At 42.1% G+C, this 27,910-nt stretch overlaps 1 protein-coding gene and 2 long non-coding RNA genes across 4 annotated transcripts in view; 1 reads left to right on the plus strand and 2 right to left on the minus strand.

The window, feature by feature from the left end:
- Window positions 1-1,328: 1,328 nt before the first annotated feature.
- LOC130165122 (uncharacterized) lies at window positions 1,329-2,761 on the minus strand. Its single transcript, XR_008826719.1, has 3 exons — window positions 2,348-2,761; window positions 1,899-2,001; window positions 1,329-1,513 (listed from the first exon to the last, which is right to left on the minus strand). It is a non-coding gene; the product is annotated as an uncharacterized LOC130165122 (long non-coding RNA).
- A 4,207-nt stretch (window positions 2,762-6,968) lies between these two features.
- Window positions 6,969-27,910, plus strand: part of sox1b (SRY-box transcription factor 1b) — a 68,397-nt gene continuing 47,455 nt past the window's right edge. The window contains exon 1 of one of the 2 annotated variants that reach the window (XM_056370939.1): window positions 6,969-7,726. The gene's annotated coding sequence lies outside the window, so the exon portion shown is untranslated. Of the gene's footprint in view, window positions 7,727-7,750; window positions 8,624-27,910 lie in introns of those variants that run through there. The other variant, XM_056370940.1, reaches the window with a different exon arrangement.
- Window positions 16,005-26,660, minus strand: LOC130165571 (uncharacterized). Its single transcript, XR_008826839.1, has 6 exons — window positions 26,373-26,660; window positions 24,402-24,555; window positions 20,287-20,452; window positions 19,743-19,810; window positions 16,547-16,767; window positions 16,005-16,206 (listed from the first exon to the last, which is right to left on the minus strand). It is a non-coding gene; the product is annotated as an uncharacterized LOC130165571 (long non-coding RNA).

The following is a 27,910-nucleotide window of genomic DNA, read 5'->3' on the forward strand; positions in this document are numbered from 1 at the left end:
GTGAAGTGAGAGCTCTGCAGCACTGGCAAGCTGCGAATCCATAAGTTCATTTCAAATCGTCACTTGCATCAATTCCCAGGGAAGATTGTGCTGAAACAATAAGACATCAAGACTTAGCCTTGGGTGAGCCGCAGATTGAGAGATGTAGTCATGCTGTGTCGTCCTACATCTACAAGTGTGTCAGGTGTAGAAAGTTCAGAAGGTGTACAGAGCAACAAAGAATGACAGACTTACCCCCTGAACGCATGGAAACAACTCCTCCCTTTACATATTGTGGGATGGACTGTTTTGGTCCATTCTATGTCAAGGAGGGCAGAAGGCAGCTGAAGAGGTATGGTCTGCTGTTTACCTGTCTGTGCTCTCGTGCTGTGCACATTGAACTGCTTGACGACATGACGACTGATGCCTTCATTAATGCTCTTCGTGCCTTCATTGCCTTACGTGGAAACGTTCGACAACTTCAGTCTGATCAGGGCACTAACTTTGTTGGTGCTAGACGTGAATTCCTGGAAGCTGTAAAAGAGATGGATCAAGAGGGCCTTAAGCACCTAGGCTGTGAGTTTGTCATGAACCCTCCATCTGCCAGCCATATGGGTGGAGCCTGGGAAAGGCAAATCAGAACAATAAGAAGTGTGCTGACATCTATTCTGGATCAGTCATCCAGAAGGCTTGATGGGTCATCTTTGCGAACTTACCTTTATGAAGTCATGGCAATCATAAACAGCAGACCTTTAACAGCTCACTTACTCAATGATCCAGCTGGGCCGCAGCCTCTTACACCTAATCATATTCTGACAATGAAGTCTTCAGTACTCTTGCCACCACCTGGAGAGTTCGTGAAGGAAGACCTGTATCTTTACAAAAGGCGGATTGGCGGAGATATGAACTCCATCACTTCTCCGATGCAAGTGTCACAGGGTATGGACAGTGTACTTACCTGAGAGCAATCAGTGCATCAGGACAAATCCACTGTTCTCTAGACATGGGTAAGGCCAGAGTCACCCCCACAAAGGTCACCACCGTACCAAGGCTTGAGTTGTCAGCAGCTGTTGTTGCTGTCCGTCCTATTGATCTGCTCAGGAAGGAACTGGAAATAGAAAGTGCCCAGGAGATTTTCTGGACAGACTCAAAGGTCGTCCTTGGATACGTTAATAATGATGCCAGACGATTTCATGTCTTTGTGGCAAACCGCATCCGGCGTATCAAGGAAAGTACCAGTTCAAGTAAATGGAGACATGTGCCCTCTGAGGAAAATCCCGCTGATCATGCGTCAGAAGTAATATGAAATTACAGGTGGTAGTTTGTATGTTTTGTAGGGCTTGGAGGGTAGACTTAATTGAGATGAAAATGCATGTATTTTGTAAAATATTTTTGATAAATAAAATCTCTCTCTGGCACTTTGTGTTTGTGTAAGAGTAAAAGATGTGAAGATAAAAGAAATCCTCTTACTGCTCTGCAGACAGACACGGTCCTGACGCAGTTGAGTGCGATGCTGAGAAACGGTCATCTCCACCTGTGAAAAGAAATAAAACAAATGTTAGTGTTTTGAGGTGTTGTAAATGTTTGAGCTGCAGTGATCAATGTAAAAAATGCCCCCGACAACATAGCTCCTAGGGTCATTAGGGCTCTCAAACTCCTCCACCATGGTAAGGTGATGGTTCAAGGAGGAGAAGACTATTGTATGATGAGTTTTTGTAACTGAATGTAATTTTAAATGTAATATGGATTTAAAGGTTGTAGAGCAGAGTAAAATGGTGACATACTGTTGTAGCAGCAAAAAGAGTGAATCTAAAAGAGGCATGTAACCAAAGAGCAAGAATATTGAGTATAATGTGCATTGTGAATGTAGGATTGACTGCAGATGAATTGATATGACGTTTGTAAAAAATTTTACCTACGTGATGTGTTGTCCAGGTGGTCCAGAGGGTCCAGACAGTTGAGCAAAGGTGACATGACAGGAGGTGGTCAGAGCTGAGGCCTGCTGATTGAGCCATGATCCTTCTGTGAAGATGGATAGAAGGGTTATATATGACACCCGTATCAATGATGATGCCCAAATGATATCCTTAATAACTTCTAAGAGTTTTGATGATTAATTCGAATGAATAACACCAAAGCCAAGTGAAATTTGGATGAGGAGAATTCTCGTAGATTTGGGGAAGTGTGAGTTTTATTGAGAAGAAGTGATGTGAAATTACAGGTGGTAGTTTGTATGTTTTGTAGGGTAGACTTAATTGAGATGAAAATGCATGTATTTTGTAAAATATTTTTGATAAATGAAATCTCTCTCTGGCACTTTGTGTTTGTGTAATAGTAAAATATGTGAAGATAAAAGAAATCTGCTTACTGCTCTGCAGACAGTCATCCAGCTCCTCCTGCTTTCATGGTCCTGACGCAGTTGAGCGTGATGTTGATAAACGGCCGTCTCCACCTGTAAGAAGAAATAAAGCAAATGTGAGTGTTTTGAGGTGTTGTAAATGTTTGAGCTGCAGTGATCAATGTAAAAAATGAGCCTTAGAGTGTGTTTTACTGTTAAATATTGAAATGGTTGAGTCGTGTTTCCATACAGGTGATTGGTGGTGATTTGGCGTGATCTGGTGGTGATAAGATAAAAGTGCAAGATGCGATTTTGAATTGCAGTTGTGAATGGTAAAAATGATAAGTGGACACGAGTAATAGTTTGTTTTTGTAATTGACAGACTGAACTACAGACTGACAGACTAAATTTAAAGAGGGTTGTAGCTGCCATTAGAGATAGTCATACAATTTAAGTTCATTTAATAATTTAAGTTAAAAATTTGAATAATTTTATGTTTGGATAAAAATATTTATTTTGTTTATTAACATGATTATTAGTTAGAATGCACATAAAACATCCATGAAAAGGAGCTCTCTACATTTCCTATGAAGGATATCATGAGTTAAGATGTTTGAAAGTCAACAGATAAGCTTGAGCATGTGGGGTGAACTGGGCTTGCTAAATTATCTAAGTGTGAATAATTTGGTTATTTTGAATTTGAGAGTACTAAGTTGTGATTTCCTTTGACATGACTTGGAAGTTAATGGAAGAGCTACACAAAGACATTAAATGTTACTTATTTTGATAGTTGTTTAGTGATATTTAATTGAAGTGAAGTTACCCAAATGTTTGTAGCATGTGCTCCCATCCATGCTCCCTCCAAGCCAAGGTGAAAGGTCAGACTGTCAAACAGGACATGGGAGAATCCAATATGATTTATACAAGGGGGAACCCGGATCGTACTTGGCGGGGTAGAGAACAGAGGGGTGTTTGGCTGCTGCCTGAGACAGCAGTTGTACAGGTTGTATGTTGAAATGCCAGCCAATCATATGAACTTTGAGGGCGGAAACTGAGAGGAAAGACTGAAAACTTTGAAAACATAATTTCATTGTTTATGGAGTAGTAGCTGAAGGTTTTAGTGTCTTTCTCTAAAGATTGTAAGATGGGTGGTTACCCATCCCTGTGGGGATCCGGAGACTGACAGTGACTGGATTCAAACAAGTCTTTTAAATTCCCACCTTACTGTCGCTTTCGGCACGCTGTTGACATTACACTTTGGATGTTGGACTTGAAAAGTCACGGACCGGCCTGGGCTTGAACCCATGTCTTCAAAATTCCTGTGCAGGTATCTAACCCTTTGAGCCACCAAGCCAGGTACAATGAGAAGTCTTTCTTAAAGATTTTCACTCTGTCCTCTGGTTGTTGTTCTGAAAAGTAGTAAGATCAAATGAGAGTTGAACTCACAACTTTTCAGTCTGTAGAGTATCCTTCTAACCCCTTAAGCTGCTCAGTCACAGTGCTGCTCAGGAAAAAGCACCGCTTTTTCAAAGCTTTTCAGTCTTTCCCCTGTGTGTTGGTCCTGAAAAGTAGTATGATCAAATGAGACTTGAACCCACAACTGATCACTCTTTAGAGTAGCACTCTAACGACACACTTTGATCTATTTGGCAGTCCCCTAATAGTCTGCGCTATTTGGTCAGACACTCTAGATGTGTATTTCTTGGAGCATTTGTGTGTATGTGGCCTCATAAATATCAATCCCACTCTATCAGAACCTTCAAGCAGCCTGAGCCATTGGACCAAAGAATTTGAATCCATTCTTTCTTAGAAAATCTTTAACTGGGTGTTGGACTTCAAAATAACCTCAAAACCTAAACAGTATTTTAAACACTATGATTGAGTACATGTCTTCAAAATAGTCTTCTAAAAGTCTGCACTGTCTGGTTAGATATTGCTGATTGTTTTTTGGAGCCTGGATGTCCCACTTCAAAATTCACTGACCTCTTGAGGGTCACTGCAGCTACTTGTCGAGAAATGTCTCATGTATTATAAGTTTGTAGTATTTGTTCTGTTTGATCAGTCAAATACTGTGTCTTGTTAGGTGTATGACTCAGTGTGCACCAATTAAATCACAAACCCAGCTTCTGCTCTCTGATTAATAGAAAACCACAAACCCTTTACTGCCACCTCTCATGTCGACAGGATGTGGAGGGTTTTGTGCTGGTTAGGTGGAGTATGGAAGTGTATGTCAACCCTCTGTTCAGGTCTGTGTGGCTGCCAGTGATTACAAGCGGCCTCAGGCAGCTCCAGTATGTTGGATCAGAGTCAACTACTGTACATATGCGTTCAAGTTTTTGTTGAATTTTGTTGATCATTTCTGATGTTTGACAATGCATTACCAGTGGTTTGATGGTCTCAGTTGGTAGATGTCTGTTATCAATGCAATCAGTAACATCACATGGCCAAATTGCCAACAGGTTTTGGCAGGACACGAGTGAAAAGCATTATTCCCATAACAACAGAGGAGAAAGGAGTCTTTGTGGAGTTGTCCTTACTAAATTGACAAGGCCTTTTACAGCCTTTGATACAGCGCTGGCTGCCTCACACAATGGAAGGCATATAAATTTGCAGATGTCGTCTGGAAAGCTCAAATGTCAGCGCTTTTCACAACAGCACCAGAGCCCTGTGAGAGGAATAATTGATTGGTTCACCTTTTGTCTCGAGCCAAATATTCATCCAGGAGGACAAAAAAAGGAGGCAAAGCGAAAGATGAAAGAGCATCTTCTAAAGTCAGTGTGTGCTGACAGTCTTCATCTCTTTTTCTTTTAAGAAAAATTGTTTTTCACAACGTTATATAAGTTACTCAGAGCTAATGTAATACATACGCAGGCTTCGGGTTCAGTCTTTCGTCTGGTGGTCATGCAGTTGCAGCTATTTAAGAAATAAATGTAGATCTCTCAAACAAGAGGAAAGGCTTGTCTGCAGCTTCTTGCTGGGCTTGCTTGAGATAATGGCGTTATATGTGACTTGTGAACTTGTCCGATGCTCATGGTGGAGTCGGATGGGATTTTGTCCATGTGAAATAAACACACATGCTACATGGTGTGGGCATATCATTCACGTTGTAAATTTATACATCTTCATATCAAACATTTGATTATCATTTACTTCTCTCACTGCAGCTTTCCTCCTCCTCCACAACAATGCAAACATTCAGTATTTCCTGAATGATAAGTCAGACCCACTCCCTCTCTCAAACTGGCTGGACAGTGGAGATCCTCGAGATTTTGCATGTGAAAAGTTCAATCGGACTGAATTCTGGGCAGAGGCAATTTCACGGCCTGAAGTGCACATGTCCCTCCTGCATCATTTCCTTGCGAGAATGAGTGGGAAGCAAATTTTAGTCTGACTCAATGACTGTGGACAGGAGCCATTTCCCCCTCATTCTTGTGTTTGTTGTGAACATTAACCGACCTGGCACTGCAGGATATTATGCATTGCACTGCTGCCTCACGATTGGCCCGATTGGATAATTGTATGTACATGTATTCTATGTAAGCAGATGCACAGGTGTTCCTAATAAAGCGCTCAGAGGGTGTATAGTTTTGTGTTAAAAGTTCAAAAAGCTTATGTGAAAATCCAACCTGGCAATCCGAGATCTTAACTGTTAGGTGAACCGATCATTAATTCTGCCTGAACACACACACCTAGAAGTCTGGAAATAGTGAATAGGACACACACACACACACACACACACAAACATAAACACACTTATCGACAGCTCCATTGTAAATGAAATGACAGTGAGTCACTGGGGTTTCATTGTTTTGGGCCATGGAACCAACAGGTGTCTCCGTTTTGTAAAGGTGCTCCCACAACACACACACACACACACACACACACACACACAACACACACACACACTCAAAGTCCCCTCAGCCTTACAGTACCTTTTCTGTCCCTTCACTCTGGCAGCTAATGATAATTTAGATTCGACTTGTATTGTTGCATTGTGCCTCCCTCTTCTTTCTATCTCTCTTGCCCTTCAAAGCCTTGCCATTAATTTCCAGCCTCCGCAATTTTCCTCTCCAATGGCAGAAAGGGGCAAAAGAAAAGGGAAAGAAAGATGACAAAGACAACACAGGACTCTCTTCCCCCCGGCCTGTTGTGGTACAAAATAGCCAAGCAATAATTTTTTGTCATTGGTTTACCCCTAAAAGCCCATTTGACGTCGGCCCTGAAAAGGAAGCAATAAAGGAACCTTTTCAGTAGTGTTGAATGAGCGGGAGAAGGAGGAATGAATCCCTTTGGGACGTTGCGACCGGAGAGCTCTTTTTACTTTCTTTGCCCTGGTAATCAAATGGAGCTGAAATGAAAATGGACTTTTCTATGAAAATAGGGGGCCTTTGTTGGCTTTGGAAGGCTGGTAATTCATAAACAATAAGCCGGCTCCTTTTGTTTGGGCTATAATATATTCCTGTTGCTCTGAAAGAGGTCTCTCTCCACACCACGTGCACACACACACACACACACACACACACACACACACACACACACACACACACACACACACACACAGATACACACACACACACACACAAGCCAGGGTAAAAGCCAAAGCGAGTCAGCAGGGGAAGAGAGAATATAAAAGGAGGCAGAGAGGCAGGCTTTCCATTCATCGTCCTGGCTTGGAGACGGTAGGATGCTCGGCTCCTTAACTCTACATCTTTCACCTCTATTCCTCTGTTCTCTCCATCAGCCTCCTCCTCTCCGTTGGTCCTCACGCTCAACTTCCTCTCACAATCTTCAGGTTTTTCTTTGAAGTCAAACTTTAATGGAGTTGCCCTGGCCAGCCAACAGGTGTGAATGGATCACTTTTCTGCTTCGTTCCAAGGAAATATTTTCTCCTTCATTTGGAAGATTATGGACAATGGATTTATCAATGCACTTTTGATTTTTGTGATTTTCCTGCAAAAAGAAGACACAAGAAGACGAGTGATGCGGTGCAAAACTTGCAACATCAGCAGCGTGATGGAGTGATACCCAAGTCCCATTGAGCAAAAACAGGACTTTCTTATCACTTTCATACTGTATGTACTGTTCTAACTTCAATGGAGCAACATCAGCATGTGGAGAGTGATTTGTCTGCTTGGATTAACCCTTTAACCCAGAGTAATGGACTGAAGCAAACAGCTGACAGTGCAACAGTGTAAGGAATTTACATTACATTTAATCTATAAGAGGAATATCACTTCATCTTGACACAGGAGTGAGGTTCACGTGGTAAAGGCAGGAGTTCCAAACTAAATTAACCTAATGATGTAGAAGTAACAAAAGAGAGAAGACACTTTAGACTTGAACTTGTGGATGGACACTTGCTGCGTGTGACGTGGAGAGATATGGGTGTTTTCTGGACTGAGCCAACATGTAAGTGCTGCTTTTTGTGTGTTAAATTAACTTTGGACAGGATTTTACTCTCACTTTTACATGTCAGCTATCAGATATGAAATGAGGAGCATGTTGAGGTGGCTGCCAGTTAGTCAGACCATCAGGAGAAACTACAACTCTTCATTTAACACTAGTAAATTAATACTTGGTGCGTTTTCAATCAAATTCTCTGTAATCTATAATGAAACCCAGCATCAACCATAATACAGTTAATATTGAAGTTCAATGTAGAAGCAATGTTAATGAGGGATTAAAAGGAGGAGGTGGCTAACAAGCAGTTGGAAAGTTACTAAAAGGGATTAATTATAGGGTTGGTGGGTTGATCCCTGGCTCCTGTTCACACAGACACTGAACCACAGATAGTTCAGGCTAGTACCTTGCATGACAGCTCACTGCCATCAGCATGTGCGCATGTGTGAATGAAGTGACTTGGGTACTGGCGCTATATAAAATGCAGCCTGTCCATATTCTTTGAAATCAGACAAGGGGTCTTGAGAGTTAAGTCCGTCTGGGTTGAGCTTGGGAAGATATTCATGCTACCAAATGGTTTTGCCCAAATATGTTTTGGAGGAAATTGTTCACTGGCGATGTTTTCCAAGCCAGGAGAAATTTTATGACCAGCTTTCTCAGGCCACAGCAACTAAAGGAGGTCAAAAAAAAAGAAAGAAAAACAACTCAACCAAACATGGTGCCAGGAGCTGGGCCATCTAGGGAGAGAGGGAGAACACTGAGGAAGCCTGGCTTTTATGTTCTTCCTCACGGGAGCGTACAGTCACCGATCATGGGCAGGCAGAGCCCCGCAGCACACAGGAAGACAGGCAAGCAAGAGGCAAAAGAGAAACAGAGAGCCAAGCAGACCAGGAAGAACAGAAACCTGTAAGTATCAAACCAAGTCCGAGACAGAACATCTGCCATCACATCCTCCTGACTTCTGCTGTGACAAATGTTCTGTGTGTGCTGTGGCAGGGACAACAACCCGGCGAACCTGCTGTTGGTTGTTTCTTCTGCACGCTTGTCAGGAAAGTCTGGGGGTTTCAATCAGTTCACATTGTGACTGTTGGTGACCTTGCGCCCACATATACATCAAAAAACTGTAGGGGACCAGATCAATGCCAGTGTTTTCTCTTTCCACAACTGAATAATTCAATTGGTGACAAATCCTGGTCCACTGGCGTCCACTTGAATTTTAAAAAGGTATCTCAAAGTTTGGAGCTGCAAGCTTTTCCCTGCCGCTCCGCTTTAGCTTTTCCCCTCTCCACCTGCATATGCTGCTCAAAGGGCAGGTTCTCCACAAGCCCTGGAAGCTTTGCATAGAAAAACCTTACTTTGCTCCCTCAGTTCAGCTTTTTCAGGTATTCGGTGAGGCTTTGTCCAGCTCAAGGCAACTAGATTGAGCCAAGGGGCTGTGCACGGGCTGCCGCAAAACCTCAGCAACCACAGTATTTCTATGATCAGTTGACATATTGTAGTAAACACAAGTACACCTCCGTACTTGACGCACAACCTGAGACCAAAAACACATGCAATGAATCACAAAAGCTTTCTGCTGCCGTCAGTTGCTGTGTCTGTATCTTCTTTTGGAAGATGATCAGACTCAGTGATGTGGACATACTAACTTTTTTTTTTGTTCATGTTGTGCTGTTGCATTGTTAAAAAGAGAATTTGTATGATACTGTACTTATGGTTCATTTTATATGTTATATTTACTGAAATCCCACGCAGGGGCTCAGATGTTGACCTCTCAAACCTCATATCTCCTGAGAGCATAGGTCTCTCTCTTGATGTCTGATCATCGTCATTTCTTCCTCCAGTCATCTGCTTTATAATTCCCTTCTGTCTTTAGACTGTTTTGAATACACGTACAGGCAGATTAATCGGTAATGAAATTAAATTGCTGCAGCTCTGATCTTAAAAGACGTGCCTTCCTCACCAGACTGACCTGAAACTTGTGTCCTCAGAAGAATCGTTTGACAGATTTCATGACGTTTGAATGACCAGAATAAAAGACAGATCTTGCAAGACTAAAAGAAACATTTGTGGCTGTCTGATTGGAGCTCGTATCTGTATGTGAATGTAACAAACATTCACTATTCACTTTGAACAGAAACTGACAAAATTATATTTAGTAGGTTCAACACAGTTCTAAAATATTCACAACACAATTATATATGGTAACTGCAGACGCAATCCCAAATGGAACTAATGGACTTGTCTCCACTTTCCTGATTGGCATGTCCCTGGAGGCCACAGTGCTGATTAATGCGAAGAAAAGGTGTAAGTTGTGATTTAGCCACTAGATGGCAGCATAGTCTAACAAACAAGAAGCTGGGGATGTCACAGTGAAAGTCAGATTTGTTTTACGTCCTCTTAAATTCTATTACATGTACAAACACAAACACATTATTACACATTACACTTTAAATCAGCTATCATGAGCATGTTTTAGTTCAAGTTCAAGTTCTTTTCCTGTGACTATTGGATTTTATTTCACTCTTAAGCAAAATGTCATCACCTTTTAAAGGTCGACATACGAAGTTTCAAAGCAAACTATCCATGGAAAATGTTGCAGTGCTGTGGCAGGATTTTAGAAATCCTGAGGTCAAGAGTCCAAAGTCCCCCAGTGCAACCCCACCGCTGCTGGAAGAAATTCCTGATAAGACACAAGTCTGCCTGGATGAATGTTCTTGTGCAAAATTTTTAATATTAATGTAACAATTAAAATATAGTTCTCCCAATACAATAATCTAAATACTAATTATCTGTATTTTAGTTTATGATTTTGGTGTACCCCATATCAGAATTAGGAGACACTGTGTCTTTCCTTTTTTCCCCATGAGGACTGTAGAAACTGTTCACTAGAGGGAGCTTGATATCCACCTTAAGTCAGCTTGTTGAAAGCTGAGAGAAGCCACGGAAGCCTTGGCGACTGTAGTCCCCTGTGTTTTCAAAACTTTTTTTTTATGTCGAACACCTGCAAGGTGTTTTCCAGTCAGTCCCCACGCAGCAAAATCAAAGCCTGCATTATTTTATTACTGTTTACATCTTACACACAGTGCACAGTGGGAACCAGCTGGTGGGCATTGTAACATAAAGAGGACTGAATTCAAACATGTGATGTACACAACTTGTAGAGTGTTGCTCAGTTCCTGATAAAATGAAAGCAACTGTAGCTCAATATTTAATCTGAGGGCAAAAAAATCTCTGAATAAAAATTTGTATGTGAAGTGTGTTTGGTTAAGAAAATGTTATATTTTGAGAGACACAATCGTCTGTAAATAGAGCCTTGATAATATTGTTTGATACATTAAAGTTAGATTGATTAGGAAAGGATGCTATTTGATTTTTTTTTAAATCATGAAACAATTATGTAATTTTGACGTCAAAAAAATGAACCTGACATTCAGAATTTTTCAAAAATCATTTTACACCACATCACAGCTGCTACAAACAAGAAACACACAATTCCTGCTCCTAAGTTTCTTTTTTTTTTATTATAACACAGTTTGCAGCAGCTAAAATACTGTAAAATATGAATCATATTAAACATATGGGTGGATTCTGGCCGTGCACTATAAATGAGGAAATAGCCTTCACAACAGATTGTATGGGTGTTTTTTGTGGGTGCTGAGATTAAAATATAAATAGGTGTGGTGGAAAGATCACTTCCTGTCACTATGTGCGCATTATTCCATTCCTTCAGCTGTTATTTAGACTAACTGTACCGTAATGGCCGAATGAGCTGGAGTGGAATAAAGACTGCCATTATGAGAGCTTAGAATCTCTTGTGCACTTTTCCTGATGCTGCTTCGAAGCTGTATTCAGAGCTTAGTGTATCCCACAATTCCCCACAGCCAACTGCGCCACATCAGTCCAGCTGTTGGTGGTGGTGCAACCATAAGCTGGTCCTATTCTTCACAGTGACACTGATAATATTCATTGCATGTCTGACACAGTCAACATCATCAATTCATTGCAATGATGTCCTCGCCCGGAAACTCATCATTTCTGGCATCTTCAGTTAGTGTTAGGATTTGCAGAAGAAACTGAACTAGAGATTATCTTGTGATGGGTGTGTCGCCCATGTTGTGACGCCCATTAACATGTTGATGTTCTGACCCTTGAATACTCAGCACTCATGGGTCTGACCGCGCCCATCTTGGAACGCAGCCTTCATTTTGATCGCAACCACACACCTGTAAAGTTTCATGAGTGTACCTTGCATCGTTGTGATGCTATCGCAGTCCACAGACCGACAGATACAAGTCAAAACTGTGTCAGTGGTAGTTCCCTGTACGGTAGGTGTCTCCAGGACCACAGTTTGCCATGATGACACACCACACACACACACACACACACACACACACACACACACACACACACACACACACACACTCACACACTCACACACACAGACTCACAAGGTGAAAACAATACCAGCCACATGCTGTCGGGCTGGTAACAAAAAGCTTTACTGTAGAAATTCCATAAAATAGCGAAATCCAAAACCAACACGACTACACTGAAATTGTTTTTAAAAATAAAACTGCAGACATAAGTGGCGTGCAGCAATCTGAACCATTTGCAGAAAAGAAAGAAAAAAAAAAAACCCAATGGGATACGTGAAGCTTTCCTGTGGACTGAATTGCCCAAAGTGCCAGGCTGCTATCAAACCACGTTAATGTGATGGATATCCGGCATCCTGCATTCATTCTCCACGCAGTAAACATGGAGCTGACAAACAGAGCCTGGTGAGAGGGCCTCCAGCACAGCACACTGCGCTCTCTGCCTCTAATGTGTCGACAAATATAGCCAGGGTTCAAGTATATTTTATGTAAAACACACAAATAGACACGTTTCCTTAACCCAATTTTTTGCAATTTCAGCTCAGTCCTCCTCCGTTTCTGCTATTCCACGTAAGGCTGAGTGAAGGTGACCAGGCTTCTTTTCTGTCTTTGCTCTCAGGCAGAGAGGAAAAGGTGACTTTATTGCTTTTGTTTGTTTGCTTTCTTTCTAGTCGCAGTGTCTAATCACAAGCTAATCCGCGCTTGTAAAGAAGAACAAGGCACATGACTCACAGTTTGTTAATTTGTTGGACAGTTATCCTGCGGCAGGTGTCAACCTTTTGTATTGAGTGGATGCGTTCACAGTTTTTTCTCTTTTAAATTCAAGGATGTGAATTCATATATAACTTTATGAGGTGTTTGTTTAGGCTGTGCTTTTACTGCAATGTCAAAAAAATCAAGGTTGGAAAGATTGAACTCGCCGGTTGAAGTGGGCTTTACTAAATGACGAGCTAGTGGTGGCAGGAAGTTGTGTGTATCCAAACAATCCCATGCTGCACATTCACCAACGTCACTGTAAATGACTGTACAGTCATAAATCCATGAGGGTGTCAATGACTGACAGTTACTTCCTGTTATGAGTAACAGTCAAACGTCAAAACAGATTCAGTATGGATGAGAGCGCGACTGGAGCTATAGGATTTTAGAAACACTGAGGTCGTGGTTCAAATTGCGCATTCTTCACATTTCTGTCCATCATCAAGTACAATATAGTATTTAGCAGTTTAGCATTGGACTTCTACAAAGTTGGGAGTGGGAATGCTTTTAGTCCTAGTAGGTGAAGGTACCCTACATTTCCCATAATGCAACTCCAAGTATATGCAGGAACAATCTTCACCTGCCTTGTAAATATCCAGGTCATTCAAACTCCTGCCTCCAGTGTATAATTCTTTCGGGCTTTCGAAATCCACATGGACAGCTGTTCTCACTGGGCTGAATACTCTCCATGACAGGTGGAGCACCCCTTTTTTAAACCCCCCCCCCCAAACTCAAAGTGTGTGCAGTGTTTAGAACAGTGAATCTAAAAGCCTTTCTGAACTGTTGGTTGGGTCAATTTGTGTGTGAACTGTGGCAAAAAAAACAACAAACTACATATCCTCCTATAAAAAGGTGGATTTTTACTGTACAACAAACAGCTGAGAATAAAACAGAAGTGCTTGGTTGATCTGCTAAGTGACGCGTCACCTTTCAGCTGTCTGTCTGACGAGCATCATGAATGCAAATCTGTCTCTGTATATATTTAAATGGGTTTCCCAACCATCCGCATGTCAGTGCTCCACCCCATTACTCCGACCCCCTCACTATGAAGGAACTACACTGTCATCATCACACCACTACAAGCATTACACAAGATATTCAGTCAGACTAAATGGTCCGACCAATTACAATGATTTTAGAGGAGCTGTGTTGTTTGCATTAGTGGAGGAAAATGGACTGCCATTTTCCATGTTGTTGGGTGGAAATTGAGAATGGAGCTCTCTCTTCAGGGTCTATAATGGATAAGAATATCAATCAGCCGGCTGATGTAACTACACATGCTCTCCTTCTGACCATGTATCACATCATGCACTTCAGCCTATTCAATACATTTCTAATTACACGAGCATGTATATATTTTTTAGTCTTGCTCATGAGTGCAGATGCCTGAATAGACACGGGGCTGCTTGTGCTATTTGGATCCTTTATAAGTTGGAGAGTCACAGATTCATCAGGACACTCATCATCAATGCTCAAGTCCTGTCACTGACGCTTTGTCTCTATCATCTGATCCTGAGGCCTCGCCTGGAAGAGGGCCTCAATATTTACATTTTGTGCTTACATCTTTGCATTTTTCTAAATTAACGCAGTAAATATGAATGCCTTTTAGGTTCTTTATAAAGCAAACACATCCCATAGTTCTCTAGAGAGTGTGAGGATTCTCTGCCTTTCTGATTTCTTTTTTATATCATTTTAAATATAATTTTTACCTTTTGGACTATTACTTGGACAAAATCTGAAGATCACCTTGTACTGTGGGGAATTGTGATGGAGATTCGTCACTATTTTCTGGTATTTAGACTATATGATTAACTAGAAGAAAAAAAAAGAATTGACAGATTTACTAACAGAAATAATAGTTAGTTGCAGGCGTGGAGCTGGAAAAAATAATGTTTCTCATTTATCTGCCACTAAGAACAATTACATGTCCTAATGTAAAAAGAAAGACAAGAAATCTCATTGTGCAGCCACCCACCACTCACATGGTTAGATCTCTCTCATACAGCCCCCCCCCCTTACCTGATACACACATGGACAGACAACACTCACATGCACACTAAATGGAGTACTGCTAAGTAAGAAATCAAATGTCATTCTCGGGGCAAAGTCGATTTCAATCTCTATTTTCAAGCTTTTTCCAAAATCTATAAACGCAGCTCTTAACACAGGAGTGAGAGCCGGGCGAGCAGAGGGTTAAAGGGGGTCCGGGGCTCTGTCAGGCTTGGGTTAACTGCTGTGTCAAAGCGGCTTTTGTCCTCTGAACAGCACTGGGATGATGGTGTGTGTGTGTGTGTGTGTGTGTGTGTGTGTGTGTGTGTGTGTGTGTGTGTGTGTGTGTGTGTGTGTGTGTGTGTGTGTGTGTGTGTGTGTGGCTGACAACACAGCCTGAAGTGAACTGGAAGGTAACCGGTTTGAATCTCCACAGTAAATGAGTGTTGCTGCTCAAGGGGCCTTCGATATGGCTGCCAGAGGGTGTTTTACATCAACCTTTGTAGAGGAACAAAGTTGTTTTTCATTGGCGTAAATGGGGGGAAGAAGGATGTTTTAAAGGCTTTGTCACTCAGTAAAGACAAATATCTGGTTGTATACGTTGCTGTTGTGTGATCAAAATGCATTTGGCCTTATAGCTGGCAGTCACCACAACAGAAATGCCTCTCCAGCCACATATCATAGCTGTCTCACAACAAGCCTCGCCTCAAAATAATTTCTTAATCCATTAATTGGCGTGGAGCAGCATTCGGGGCAGGGCTTTTTGTTCAATATGTTTTTCAGAGATGCATACTAATCATATAAAGTGATCCTTTGTACTCAGGTTGACAGCAGCGACGAGGGCTTTTAGATGCACGCACGCACGCACGCACACACACACACACTCACACACACACACACCGAGGCATGTGTCTGCGAGCGCCGACGGCAGAACGAGTGTATTATTTTCCCTGAAGAGTGTTATTTTCCTGTCAGGGCTTGATGGCAACGTGCCAACAGATGTGACAGGGAGCGATCATCCCTCCTTCATACAGTAGAGAGAGAGAGAGAGAGAGAGAGAGAGGGAGGAAGCGAGGAGGGATGGATGTGGACGGAGAGAGGAAGACAGACACACTAGCTGGGTTTCCATCCAGGCATTTTTATGCAAATGTGAAAAGCAGCATGGAAACGGCAAATTTGAATGACATGTTCTCACAAAAAAAAAAAAAAAGTTTTTCACTTGAGGCTGGAAGTTTGATTTGAGGAATCCATATGTCAAATACATGCTGATGCCATCCGTCCACCCGGATCTCCCAACAATGATGGACTGCTGTTGCACCCAGACAGGCTTCTGCTGTAGTTATGTCCATTAGTTGGTCCATTAAGTGATTTCTTTTAGATGATAGTATAACACATAGAAACATATTAATTACACCTCAGTTTAGTTGCAGTTCTGGTCATGTTAGTGCTCATAACAACATCATCAAGAGAGAGAGGACATTATATTTTTCATTACTATTTGCACGTCGTGCTTTTATTTTGGAGACTAAAAGGTGATTCTGCTTCTGGTTTGCATCAGTGGATAAATGACTGCCGGTAATTGAGATTCATATATGGAATAGCTGTGATGTTAGTGAGAAAATTTGTATTTCAAAGCACAAGGGAGAATAATAAGTTTTTTTTTCTTGATTACATGCAGCTGGTGTCTGTGCAGGGGCAGAGCGGGACTCACCTGGTTGGAAAGATGAGGGTGGGTGCTATTGCACGGTTACCAATGTAAACAAGAGCCTTTTTTTTTTTCCATTTTGGCAACACTGTTCAACACTGATAATTACACTCAGCACTTGACTGCAGCCTGTCAAGGTGTTTCCTTCTTTGCAGTGGGAAAGTTTCCTCTTCGTCTTCAGTACGGTGCGTGAGATTACTGTCCAGACTTCAGGTCAAAGCAGGACTCTGTAGGTTTGGTTGGATGTAAATACACAAATGACTTGCTTAGGGAAAGACTGTTATAATAACTACTTGTTTAAGGTTAGGGTTCTATGTGAAAACATAAGGATTTACATTCTTTATTTAATTTGATCCAAACCTGCAGTTGCAGACCAATTGAATCAATTTCCAAAATCAATTGGAAATCGATTAGAACGATAAATACAGTATGTATGTGGGCTCTGCTTACCTATCTGTAAAAGTCACTGCACATGTACCCCTGACACAGGATGATACATCATGGGTAATGTAGTTTAATGAGATGTATGGCCTGGATAAAGTATGGAGGATAAAGGGTTTCATTTATACGTACACGTAAGGTCTATAGGTTTTCTTAACAGGACTGTAATCAGTTATTATGAATGTATGGGAATTTCTGCTCCATAAATGGACTTGAATCACTGACTGTTACTCTGCACACTAAACCTGGACTTCCACTCCAGATCGCGCCTCAGCGATGTGATCTCCTGAGCCAGCTCGCACACGAGCGCCGCTATTCAGAGCTAACTGATAAATAACAGCCGCTGCAGATCAGATTATAGTGTGTGTGTTAATGGCACTGTTCTCTTTTGTCATCTGGTAAAGTCTGTAAGTAAACCGACTCTCTCACAGTTATGCTCCTCCATCCCTCTCTCTCTCTCTCTGCTCCTTTACCCTCTTCATTTACTTCTTCTCTGACTAAAAAACAAAGAAAAAGCAAAACAAAGCGGGAGAAAACAAAAGGAGAGAAAGAAGAACATGTCATTACTGGTTTTGTTTCTACAGCGGCACAATACCCTGACCACCCTCATCAAGTGATAGAGAGAGATTGCGTGCGTGCAGGCGAGTGAGAGAGAGAGAGAGAGTGGGAGAGAGAGAGAGATTGAGCCCCCCGCATGACGAAAGGCAGTTTAATTTAGATAATTATCTCGCAAATTAACCACAAACTCTTCCCTGTTAATTACCTGTCTTGGGGAACAGTGCAGGAAAACAAAAAGCAGAGCCAGGGAGGTCTTTGTTCAGATCTTCCTGGGGGGGCCATAAATTGGTTACGCCCCTGCTGAAAGGCCAGATAACCCTTTGAGGTAACAACCACTAAAGCATTTGATAGGCTAATGGGGAATACTGTTAGCATCCGCGTTTGTAATTGGACGTCATAAATCTGAAACAGGTGATGGGGGAACAAAAGAGGGGTTTTGTCTGGGTGTCGAGGCCACGGCGCGACTTGTAAATCCTTCCCCCCGCTGAATGGCACTATCTGACGGTCCACGTATGGCAAGAACAGGAGATGCTGAGAGACTGGATCTCCCACATCGATCCTCTGCGACTGTGTGGAGTATTTATGTGGCGCTCAGATAGACAACTATATATATATATCTATATATATATATATACATATGTGTTTGTGTGTGTGTGTGTGTCAGCCCCAGCACTGCTAATAAAAAGACCTTTTCTTATCTTGGTGTCTGCTGAAGGTGATTCTGTCAGCTGCTATTAACCTTGCCTTTATAATGACAGCTTGCCTGATTAGTTTCAACACTTAAAGCCCTGACATTTTCAATTTGACTGTTATTTTTCTTCTGCAGGTCTTTGACACAGTAGGAAACACATTCTGTACACCTTTATCTCCTCTAATAATGACTTGTTAGTGTTAGTGTCCCTCATTAAAAACCAACATTAAAGCTTTGTTGTTTTAACTTTTTTTTTTTGGTCAAGTGAAGAGCTAATATAAACTTTAATTAGTAATGCTGAACTTATTTTCAACATTCTTAGAAGTAGAAAATCAAAAGGTAAAATAAATGTTTCATTCAATTTGAAAGTGTCTTGTTTTTTTTTTTTTAAAGAGGAAGCACAGAGAAAAGCACAGCAGGTGGTCAAACCACTTAACAAATCTGGGAAACAGATTATATTTGAGCTCGTGCGAAGAATTTGACAAGGTTAGTGGTTTGACGAAAACTAGGCTTAATTTCCCCTAATGTCTCCTCTTAAGTGCTAATTAAAATAACCGTCTTTATCTTTGGTCAGTGTCAGGGAGGTATTTTGTTATCTCCTGATTTCACTGATTTTGGAGCTTTAGTGTTATTAAGCCACACAATTGAACACCATCAGAAACTGGAATGCCCGAAATCTTATCAGTCAGCTGGAAGGACGCATTTAATGTCATCCTCTCACACCTGCACAAGGTTGTTGTCAGTCAGGTGTGTTCATGTTCCATTTTTTCATGATCCTCTAACAGATTTGGACTGTGAAGGACTCGTCAAACATTTTCCCTTTCAAAAGATACAAGGTGTCAGCCTTGCCGTGTGTGTGTGTGTGTGTGTGTGTGTGTGTGTGTGTGTGTGTGTGTGTGTGTGTGTGTGTGGGGAGGACTTTGGGTTAACTAGATCGCTGCGGTGTTTCTGCTCTGCTACACGTAGGTCAGATGTCGTGGCCGACACACGGCGCGACATTACTGACATGACAAGCTTCTTCTTCTCTTAGGGCTGCTTTTTTTTTATATTTTGGAAAAGAGTGTATTGATGTTCATATAAGTGTTTTCAGTCAGTGGGGCATTATTTGTTTAATATGTCATCGTGGGGCATTTACTGACTTGTTTTCTTGTTTTTCTTATAACTCCATGATCTGATAATAACAGGTGAATGTAAAATATAAAGCTTCCTGACGTGCTGCAGAGGAAAGAGGTACCAAACCTTAGCATGCACATAGACAGGGTAAGACGTCACTACTAAGATGCTTACACGGGTTTCTTAACTGACCCCTGTTCCTCAATCTGCCTGTTAACACTCTGTATGACAGAATCAAGTTATTAACTAAAGACGCCTTCTTCACCTTCTGTTATTACGTCGGCACGTCCCTCCAGAATTCAGTCTTAAACTTCATTTGATCCAACCGAACAGAGGATGGAGACATTCTTTCCACACGTTGACTAAACAGCTCCAGCTTACTTGCATTTTGTTACACACCTTTCAACCTATTTTCCGTGGTCTTCATCAGGAATGGAAGCCAGCAGAGATGGGAGATCCTAGAGGCGCTGTGGAAAAGATCACAGTAGCGATTGAGCTATCATTGCAACAGATCCATCTCCATGACAACTGAGTAAAATCCATCAGTTGAAGAAGACTGTGTATCATGGTTGAAAGCTCCTGGACCTTGGGTTCGGATTGTTTTGTTGTTTACATACCGTACTATTAGCATGAGTGTAATCCAGGAACATAATCTGCAATGTAAACCTTTCAAAATAAGATATTTCAACTGAAACTTTAAATCTCTCCATCCTTATGAGGACATTTTAATAGAGAAGAACACACACACACACACACACACACACACACACACGTACACGCACACAACCACACACACACACGCATACACGCACACAACCACACACACACAGACCCATTGCGCTGTATGTGATGACACTGTTGTTGCTAAGCTGTTGGCCACGTTCTCCAAACCAGGTGTGAGAGACATGAGAGTGTCCACACACACACACACACACACACACACCTCATACTTAACACGCAGTGTGAACGAGGGGAACATCGGAGCTGCACCAATATTTGTGTTTTGTGGCTGTCACGTATTTGTCCAAGTCCTTGTCGCTGCTCTCCACATCTACTGGCAGCAGGTGTGAACAACTCTTCTGCTGAGAGGGACGCACTCCACTGTCACCCTGTCAGAGAGAGAGAGAGACACACACACACACACACACACACACTCTGGCTGGGGGAGGGGGTGGGGGGTGGGGGAGGAGGAGGGGAGGAGGGAGAGGGAGAGATCAATAGTAGTGAGTGTGGAGTTTGGATAATTACAGTTGTTAGCAGGGAGAGGAGAGCAGCTATAGTGGCCTCTCCACTCAGAGTCTCTTATCACTCTCTGGCCTGTCATTACAGCTTTAAATGCTGCTGTGGCAAAGTGGCAACTGTGTGTGTGTGTGTGTGTGTGTGTGTGTGTGTGTGTGTGTCTTTTTTTTTTCACTCCTCTCGTCTTTATATCTCCTCTCCTTGTTTCCTTTCCTCCCCCCTTCTCATTTCTCCTCCCCTAGTTTCTCCTCACCCCTACTTGCTCTAGTCCTCTCTCCTTTACTCGTCTCCTCTCCTCCTTTTCTTCTTCTTTATATGCCCTCTCTTATCCTCTTCTCTCGCTGTCTCTCCTCTCTAACCTCCCCCCTCTGTTGTGTCGTCTCCTCTCTCCTCTGAGTTTCTTTTCTTTCTATCTCCTCTTGTCTCGCCTCCTCTCTTCTGCCACTTTATGCCTTCACCTTCCTCATCATCTCCTTCCTCCCCTTTATGCTCCTCTTCTATCTCCTTTTCACCCCCTTCCAATCACCTCCCCTCTTGCGTCTCCCCATATTCCCCCTTAAACAATCTCACATCTCCCTCCGCTTGTACACAAACCTACCGGACCTAACCGGTATCAAAGTTCAAGTCTGCCGTTTAGAGAAAGGCAGTGTGGGTCTCCAGTGCAGAGGAGCACATGGAGCTGGGGTTATAAACAGACTGTAGAGCAGGGAGGCTGAGCAGACTGCAGCATCATGCTCAGCTGACTCCACTTTTCTCTCTGTTGCAGCAGTGAGTCACATATATGAGTTTTTTTTATTTTTGGTCCCCAACACAGGTGAGCTGATCAGCAATACCTCTCTTTTAATATCCTTTTCTTTCTCCTTTCTCATCTCCTCTCCCGCTCTCTTCCCATCACCTGCTTTCTTTCTTTCTCCCTCATCTTGTCTTCTTTTCTCTTCCCCAACTTTGCTCTGCCTCCCCTCTCCGCTTAATTTCTTTTGTCTCTCCTCTTCTATTCATCTGAGCTCTCCACTCCTCTCGTCCAGCCTCTCCATCGCCTCCTCCTTATGTCTTTTCCTTCATCCAATAATCTCTTGTCATCTCCTATCTCCTTCTCCCTGCTCCTCTACATCCTTTGTCCCTTCCCTCTTTCTCCTTTTCTCACACCATTAGCGGTGCCAGGAAGAAGAATTTACTTTACGCTCTTAATTTCTCAGAAAGAGACGGGGGGAGTGGGGGTGGGTTTGTGTGTGTGTGTGTGTGTGTGTGTGTGTGTGTGTCTGTGTGTGTGTGTGTGTGTGTGTGTGTGTGTGTGTGTTGGGGGGGTGTTTGACTGTCCAGCCAGACAGGATATTCTTAGTTGTTGAGTGTTGACACGCGACACTAAAATAGGCCTGAAGAAACTGGAGTTAAATCCCCTTTGGTTTGCTGTGGTTGTTTCACCATTCTCTCTCACCACACACACACACACACACACACACACACACACACACACACACACACACACACACACACACACACACAGTTGTGGTTTTGTTGATCTTCACTGATGTTGAGGAGCCTTGTCAGACATAAGAAGGAGATGAGAATGATGGAGAGAAGGATTAGATGGGTACAAAACAATGGTGGTTTGTTCCCTCCGGGCTGTTTGCTCCGATTTAGATGGAGCAGGATTAGCTGAGGATGAGGAGATCAGAGTAGTGTGTGTGTGTGTGTGTGTGTGTGTGTGTGTGTGTGTGTGCGCGTGTGTGTGTGTGTGTTGAAGAGAAGTGGGCTGGTGATACGTAGACGCTTGAGGCGAAGCTGTCAGATATTCGACCGATTTTCTTGTGTTCTGTAGGTGGTGCGTAGTGTACCGTGAAGGATAGACACACACACACACACACACACACACACACACACACACACACACACACACACACACACACAGGTCCTGCGCTGCAAAACATGAGTAAAGTTGCAAAGCTCCAACTCTGGTTTAAAATTAACTTTTTGTGTTTGTGCACTCGGAGATGGTCTAAAACTGTTAAGTAAATAGTGTGTGTGTGTGTGTGTATGTGTCTCTGTGTGTGTGTGTGTGTGTGTGTGTGTGTGTGTGTGTGTGTGTCATTGAAGCCGATGGGGGAAACGGAACTATGTGAATGTGGTTTTGATCATCAGGAAGCGCTAACATGGTGGCTCATGCAACCAGACGTGAGCTGTCTCTCAAATCCCACTGTGCTCTGTGTGTGTGTGTGTGTGTGTGTGTGTGTGTGTGTTATGAGCATTGAGTCGAGTATCACAATGAGGCAGGAAATCACTGCGAGGATAAAAATTCTCTCTCTCTCTCTCTCTCTCTCTCTCTCTCTCCCCTCCTCATACAAAACACCCACAAATAACCCGCTAATCTCTGCCTCTGCCCGCGTGCCATTCAAGGCTTCCTCCAATTAAAAAGCATCGGGGAGTTGAACCCGCCATCTTATTTATCATATTAATTAGAAACTCCCCTGACAACAAAGAGCGGCCTACAGCTGTGGAGCAGAGGAGAAGCCTGGGAAATGAAGGATGGTTTGATTTGTTGTCTTGCTAATGTGACACCTATTATACAGGTTAGGCCTCAGATACAAAGACGCTACAACAGCATATGGTAATTGTAAGTGTTCACATGTGCGTGCATGTGTGTGTGTGTGTGGTAAATACTTTGGCATCAAAGGATCTGCTTTGACTAAGAACTTTTTGTATTTAGTTAACCAGACTGTGTAGTCGCCATAAACCATTAAACTGAACCTAAGTGGCACTGTTATGCAGGTTTGAAAGTGCTCAAGTCTCACATATATGTGTCATAACATATGTTAAAACATGCATGTTAATTAATGTGGATTATACCATATCATAGATTTAATAAAACACTAAATGTATCTCCTTAGTTGCCATGTTTCAAAAGCCTGCAGAATCTCTTTCATTGAGGAATTAAATTGATTTAGCAGGCTTTTAAAAACATGGCAACTTAGAGGAAATCTTAACTACAGCAACAGCTCGTTACTGATCTATTAAGCATCGGTAAATTATTTGTTAATGATACCTTATCAATAGTTAACTTTGTTTAAGAAAATGGTACTAAGGCTGTCTTGTACCACATGCTTCGAAAAGTATTGAAACTGCCACATGCTCATATCTGAAGTGATTCTGTACACAGATCCACTGATTGTTAGTTACACTAAATATAAACATATAAAGCAAGAGAAAGAAAATGTTTTTCATACATGTGCTGTATTAGTCAGCCATTTGTCTGAGTGAGTGTGTTTTCTGTCTGCGTTCCCTGTCTGCGGCTGTATTACTTCATTAAATTAAACGTCCGAATATTTAGAAAACATCTGTTTTAAAAGGTTTGACCTTCTCTGTGATTCTGAAAAATGTTTTGACATGTGGTAGAAGATGTCTCATAAATGGGACATCATTTTGACAACAGACTGACATATGACACAAATATATTTTAGAAAAGAAAACACCGGCAACCACGTCAGCCCAGAGAACCACTGAGAAAAGCTCATCCAACGTCGACATGAGAAATTAAGAAAAGATTGTTATCACACAAGTAGTTTTAACACCAAGAAGCAAATTGAACCCAGACTCAGTTCACTCACAGTATCTAATGTGGGATGTTGGAGTCATCAGCAGTAACAGCTATTCACCAGACTACTGCATTACTAAGGGAGGTGAAGGGGTTTGAAAAGAGCAGGACAGACTGATAAAGTATTGATTCCATATTGGGCCTTTCATAATAAACCAATGTTTTTGTGATCAGTGATTTAAGTAAAGACGTAGTGAGAGTAAAGGAGGGCAGAAGTGTGAGTCGCTGACCGTGGTGCTGAAGCTCAGAGTGTCGCCAGTGAGGGAGCTGTCCACAGTCCTGAACCAGGAGCTTTGATCATCGCCCTGCTGATGAATGGAGTTGATCACCATCTTCTTCACTGCTTTGTTTCTTGTATTGTGAGGTGTCCTTGTGGTTCTGCTGCTGTTGCGTGGATAAACACAAACAGGTTAATTGGACATTTTAAATCGTCCTTAGCCACCACGACCCTTCACTCAATATATGAGTATAGATAATGGATGGAATTATTGATGTTGTAATAATAAACCCTTTAGACTTCATCTGGAAGCACATGGGCCTGTGTCACCTCAGCAGCTGTCAGGGGGAGCAGGAGGCAGGGAAGGAGATATGAACAGAAAGAGGAGGAGATAAAGAAACATAGGAGGAGGGAGAGGACAGTGTTGGATGGATGGAGGAAGAGAAGGATGTTCAGATTTGGAAAGAGACGATGATAAATGGGTTAAGGATATCTCAGGTTTAAAACAAGCCTCTCATTCTGTCTCTCCTTACAATATTTTTCTCTCAAGCCACAAGCTATTGAGTTTTGATAGACACTGGCAAATATGTGTGTGTCTCTCTCTCTCTCTCTCTGTGTGTATGTGTGTGTGTGTGTGTGTGTGTGTGTGTGTGTGTGTGTGTCCATTCAGCCATCTGGTTCCCAGGGCATTGTTTACTCTGTCACAGCTCAATATTTGCCCATCCATCTCTCATCTCACTGCAAGCCACAAGTGTGTATGTGTGTGTATGTGTGTGTATGTGTGTGTGTGTGTGTGTGTGTGTGTGTGTGTGTGTGTGTGTGTGTGTGTGTGTGTGTGTGTGTGTGTGTAGTGAACAGAACGTGTGTGAGGGTTCATGTTGTATTTTGTCGTCTATTGAACAAACTGTGACTCCATCACATTTTGGCAGCTGTTGTGTCACATCTTTACTGCAAAATTAAACTAAATAACTGAAATGTTTTGAATTCAGACTTTTTCTAACAAGCACTGGTGAAGGAAAAAAAAAAGAATCATATCTTCAATGTGGTTTGGCCGTGAATCTCTATATTCTAGTTGAAGCCCCACTCAGACTAAATCACTGGAACACACATGTAACCTTCTCACAAATGTGTGCTGGTGAAGAAAATAAGAATCACATCGTCAATGGTGTTTGGCCGTGAGTCGCATATATTCTAGCTGAAGTTCCACTCAGACTAGAATATTTGAACATGTGTTCTCCTTCATGTGTCCTTCTTTTTTGTGAAGAATATTCTCCTTATCCGTTTCCCTCATGGTTTGACGGAATAATACTTCATTTTATCATTGGATATCTTGACACTGGTAAAATAATGTATTTACTTTTGCCTGCAGTAATAATTTTCTGCAGACGGGGGAAAGCAAAAAGAGAAAAGTCCTGAACTTTCAATATAAAGGGAAGTTTTAAAAAGTGAGGTTCATCTTTTTTGTTGTAATCAAATCCCATGAAAAGACCAAGTCCTGCTGCTGTAAACGTAAAGCACCAAATGTGTATTAATCCACGGATGAAAATAGTCCCTAACAAAAGCAGTATTTCCTCCTGTTTGAGTAACGTTTTGCTAATTAACTACAGTGTTTTAGGAATTTACTGGTGTTAACTTTTTTCAGCTGCTTTAGATTTCGTCTTCGAGTGCTAAGTTTTCAATCTTTGCAACAAAATCAAATATGTGCTGTGTTTCTACAGTTTCATGTCGTTGTCATGATAACTTTCCAACTTCCTTATAGTATTATTATTATTATTATTTGGTGTGCACACACACACACACACACACACACACACACACACACACACACACACACATACACACACATACACACACATCAGCATGGAGATCTTTACTGTTTATAGCTTTCATGTATTTGTGTGAACATACAACACAGCACCAGACTAAATGCTCTGCTTTGACATGCCCCAATAGCAGTGCACTTAACACAGGAAAGTAGAGATACCTTTGACATGTGACGTTATTGCTGCCATGGATCTCCATCTCTGTCTTTTCTGCTGCTGGAACACTTACTCTCCTCCCATCTAAGTTTCTTTTCTGCCCCCCTCTCTTTGCAATATGTTGTTGCTCTTGCCTCCAGCCCCTTCCTCCATCTTGCCCGTCTCTGATCTCCTGCTGCCTTTTGAGCATCAAAGGTGTTGAAGAGGTTCGCCATCTCACCTTCCTCCCCCACCGGATCCCTTCATCTTCTTCAAACAGAGGGAAGTGCAAAGACTAACTGTGGGTTTCTCACATCTTCTGTTCTGGCGCTCTGTCTCTCGCTCGCTCCTCTGCCCTGGCCTTTGCTATTAGCAAAGTATCTTGACAGAAATGCTTTGTGGGTATAGAAACAGTTGATCTTCAGATTGAGACTTACATGACCTTGGCCAAGTTGTGTCACAGGTTTATAGAATAAGGGTGACTTATCTTGATAAATGCATTGTAATATGTCACTATTTCAGAAACAGTTATTTAAAAACGAGAGTATACATTGATATTTTCAGGGTGGAACTATTTCCTTCAGCTTTATCCAGTTTTTTTTATCCAGTCTGCAAGGTCTGAAGTGGGATACATTTTGTTTAGACAATGAAGACACAGCTTGGTCACAAATTTTCCCATCCATGGACAACACCTTACTAACAAAGTAGCGTACATAGCGTTTTTAGTGACTGCCATTTTTGGTCTACTGCTTCCTGTCACGCATCTCTCTTGAGGAATACAAGTGGAAGAAGAAAAAATATGTTTACGTACACTCAAAGCTACAATTACAGCGATGAAGCAAGTCTTTTGGATGACGTAACAAACCGCCTGAAACTATTTTAATGGTCCAACGAAATGAAAAGCAGCTCAACTGCGCAGAAAAATTGTCCAATCTAGCAGCACTGATAACAGGCCCATCTCTGCTAGAAGCCAGACCACAGTGTTCATTACACATTACAACACTGAGATGGTGGAGTGACTTCTTTCAGCTTTATCACTAGTGGGAGAACATTTTGTCAAAATGTGTCCCAGGGGTGGCGATAGAGGAAAGGTCAGGAGGTTAATCACGCACAAACCCTGCAGCTTGTAAACAGCAGGAACAGATTAAAACCTTTCAAAAGATTTTAGACATCTCGCAGCATATCATCTGATTCACTCTGGCTTCACAGATACGGCGCTAAATTGATAGTTTCCATGTGACTCTGCACAGCCTGGAAGTGTGTGAGAGGGTGACTAGCCAGTGATCCTGGCAGCTGCTCTTCACTGTTTAAACACACACACACTCGGAGCTGTTGTGTGTGTGTGTGTGTGTTTGCTGACTATACCGTATGAGCACCTGTCTGCGCAGCAATGATCAAACACTTTTATTATTGTGCTGAAAGTTTAAAGTGGAAATCCTTCAGACCCTCGGTTTTTCTATTTAGTCTCCATCTGGTGTTAAGAGCTCATCGCTGTGGTGCTTCTGAACTGCTCCTTCAGGAGATCAGCTGTTAATGGAAACACCGTGGGCCGCACAGTGACCAC

Source organism: Seriola aureovittata, chromosome 24 (assembly GCF_021018895.1).
Source record: "Seriola aureovittata isolate HTS-2021-v1 ecotype China chromosome 24, ASM2101889v1, whole genome shotgun sequence".
NCBI lineage: Eukaryota > Metazoa > Chordata > Actinopteri > Carangiformes > Carangidae > Seriola > Seriola aureovittata.